Raw genomic sequence first — 3,831 nt, forward strand, 5'->3', positions numbered from 1 at the left:
GGTGACGTAATACAAGTATTTGTTTCTAAAAAAAGCCGTAAAATACAATTACCTTTGTAAGGTGGTTTATGAATACAGAAAGTTAGTATACCTAGCCCTATTTTTTGTGGACTTGCCGTAATGAAGTATATAGTAATGTTGCAAATTTGTAATAACTAAGTATATTTTTGAAACTCAAAATGTACAATTAAATCTATTTTTTGCAATAAAACTATATGTACTATTTTTTATTTACCTACACATATGCTATGATCTACATCCATTTTTTCAATAAAGGGGGCGGCAGGTTTAAACTTGCCCCCCTTACGGAGTAGCCTAGATCCGGCCCTGACTAATAGTATAGTATGCAAGGATAGGGATCCCTAAAAATTTAAGTGTACATTTGTTATGCCGAATGAGGTCATATACTGACGTCATTTTAGCAAAATTCTGAGCAAAAAGTATGACAGTGAATTCTACTAAAATCATCCCTTATACCGGAATCATGTAATTTACTTATAACCGAGACCTGAGGATTCTGTGTAAATTATAGACAGCGAAACCGTCGTCGGATGTAAATAAATTGATTGTGAGAACGTATTTTATTTCATTACTACATAATTGCGAAATATTTTAGTACCTATTATTTTACATTGTACTAAGAATTATACTAAGAAATTGAAGAATCAACAGGCCTCCCATTGTATGAAATAATAAAACAATTAATTAACAATTTTCAGGTCGAGATAATGGAGAGAGCGCAGGCTTGTTCCGATGAGATTCCAATAAGAATCGAAAATCGCGATTCAGAGAGCTGGATTGCACTCCGTATTCTAATAGAAAAGTAAGATTGTTTTGCCTTCGCATTGCAACTGAATAAAAATGACATACATTTTTATTTTATAGTCGTATTACTCCGTAGAGTAACTAGGTGCATTTTCCGTTGGAACTTTATCAAGCTGCAGACGGGGGATGTGAATTGCATAGTGTAGAATCCTTCCCTTTGTCTTCACTGCAGCATCCATTTGGCTGGCAAATTGTAGAAGCCTTGGAGGTGTCACCAGGAAAGTGTACCAATAAGTTTTTCAATTTAAAAATCTTTTAGTAATATTTTTAATATTTTCAATATTATTAATGTTGCTATTAGGATTGAAAAACTTCATCTTTCAACTGCCAGATGACGCTGGTCACCTACCCTATTTGTTTCAGTTGCAATGTGTGGGAAAATCTCTCGGTGCTGGTCAGTTAGGATATGGAGAACAAGCCTGCGCTCTCTCCGATGAAATTCCAATAAGAATCGAAAATCGCGATTCAGAGAGCTGGATTGCACTCCGTATTCTAATTGAAAAGTAAGATTGGTTTGCCTTCGCATTGCAACTGAATAAAAGTGGTATACATTTTTATTTTATAGTCGTATTACTCCGTAGAGTAACTAGGTGCATTTTCCGTTGGAACTTTACCAAGCTGCAGACGGGGGATGTGAATTGCATAGTGTAGAATTCCTTCCCTTTGTCTTCACTGCAGCATCCATTTGGCTGGCAAATTGTAGAAGCCTTGGAGGTGTCACCAGGAAAGTGTACCAATAAGTTTTTCAATTTAAAAATCTTTTAGTAATATTTTTAATATTTTCAATATTATTAATGGTGCTGTTAGGATTGAAAAACTTCATCTTTCAACTGCCAGATGACGCTAGTCACCTACCCTATTTGTTTCAGTTGCAATGTGTGGGAAAAGCTCTCGGTGCTGGTCAGTTAGGATATGGAGAACAAGCCTGCGCTCTCTCCGATGAAATTCCAATAAGAATCGAAAATCGGGATTCAGAGAACTGGATTGCACTCCGTATTCTAATTGAAAAGTAAGATTGTTTTGCCTACGCATTGCAACTGAATAAAAGTGGTATACATTTTTATTTTATAGTCGTATTACTCCGTAGAGTAACTAGGTGCATTTTCCGTTGGAACTTTACCAAGCTGCAGACGGGGGATGTGAATTGCATAGTGTAGAATTCCTTCCCTTTGTCTTCACTGCAGCATCCATTTGGCTGGCAAATTGTAGAAGCCTTGGAGGTGTCACCAGGAAAGTGTACCAATAAGTTTTTCAATTTAAAAATCTTTTAGTAATATTTTTAATATTTTCAATATTATTAATGGTGCTATTAGGATTTAAAAACTTCATCTTTCAACTGCCAGATGACGCTAGTCACCTACCCTATTTGTTTCAGTTGCAATGTGTGGGAAAAGCTCTCGGTGCTGGTCAGTTAGGATATGGAGAACAAGCCTGCGCTCTCTCCGATGAAATTCCAATAAGAATCGAAAATCGCGATTCAGAGAGCTGGATTGCACTCCGTATTCTAATTGAAAAGTAAGATTGTTTTGCCTTCGCATTGCAACTGAATAAAAATGGTATACATTTTTATTTTATAGTCGTATTACTCCGTAGAGTAACTAGGTGCATTTTCCGGTGGAACTTTACCAAGCTGCAGACGGTGGATGTGAATTGCATAGTGTAGAATTCCTTCCCTTTGTCTTCACTGCAGCATCCATTTGGCTTGCAAATTGTTTCCAGGTGTCACCAGGAAAGTGTACCAATAAGTTTTTCAATTTAAAAATCTTTTAGTAATATTTTTAATATTTTCAATATTATTAATGTTACTATTAGGATTGAAAAACTTCATCTTTTATTTTTGAAAAATTTAAACACAGAATAAAATATTGCATTATAACTGACGGCCGAAAGTCCACCTGACCTTAAATCGTGCTCTAGGCCTGCCTCTTCTCTTCACTCCATCGGTCTCTGGCTATAAATGTGTTTCGACGGCTCCGCCTCATTAATTCTCTCTAAGGGGCCTAGCCACCGCAGCCTGTTTATTTTGATAGATCTGCTAATACTAGGTTTACTATAAAGGTGGTAAAGTTCAAAATTATAGAGTCTACGCCATAATCCGTTTTCCTTCTCACTTTATAGATATGTCTGAGGATTTTACGTTCAAAACAGCCTAACTGTTCTTCATCACTGTTTGTTATCGTCCACGTCTCTGACTCGTAAGTGAGGACGAGCTTGATTAGAGTTCTGTATATCAATATTTTTGTTCTTTTTGTGACTATATCCACAAGGAAGAATTTCCTGTAGGTGGCTGTATACCATTAATTATAAGTAAATTTAATGAAAAATTTTTCTTGGTAAAATGGATATTTATTTAAAAAGCTCATAAAAGGGCTACAATGTTTGATGTTAAAAGATTCTTGTACCGACCACGAAAATCAACTTTAAGGTGAATGGTCAGTTTTGGCGATTCTTTTTGTTTTCGAGGTCGCTTAATCTGAATATGAAGTTTATTTTTGTCTAGAATTGGTGGAACATGTTCAAAAATCAAATTTCATGCAACATTGAGAAAAATCAATTTTGATGATTTTTCAATTTTACCTCGCTGTATCTTTGGTCGCTGTAAATATTTCCTCTCGAAAATTTTACAGTGTTATCTTTGAAGTATTTAGATAACAACGAGCTTTGTCCAAAATCTTTATACAAATTAAAAAAGGAGTTGTTAATTTTTAAACAGTTTGTAGTCAGATTTTGTTAGTTTCATGTTTACTTAAAAAAGTTGAGTGAAACACTTTTTAGTTTATAATTTTAACAAACACAGCAATAAAATATAATTAGTCATGAAGAAGTTTTCTGGAAAATTTTAAGTCAAAATATGCAATAGGAAAAAAGTTATGTGACTTTATAGACGAGCTGCACAACCCAAAAACGCTTATTTCTCGAGATATTATATGGTGTAATGACCACGGTGTGATGAATGGCTAATTTTGATCATACTCTATGTTTTTGATGGTGCTGAAAACAAAAATT

This window comes from Diabrotica virgifera, chromosome 1, assembly GCF_917563875.1.
Source record: "Diabrotica virgifera virgifera chromosome 1, PGI_DIABVI_V3a".
Lineage (NCBI taxonomy): Eukaryota > Metazoa > Arthropoda > Insecta > Coleoptera > Chrysomelidae > Diabrotica > Diabrotica virgifera.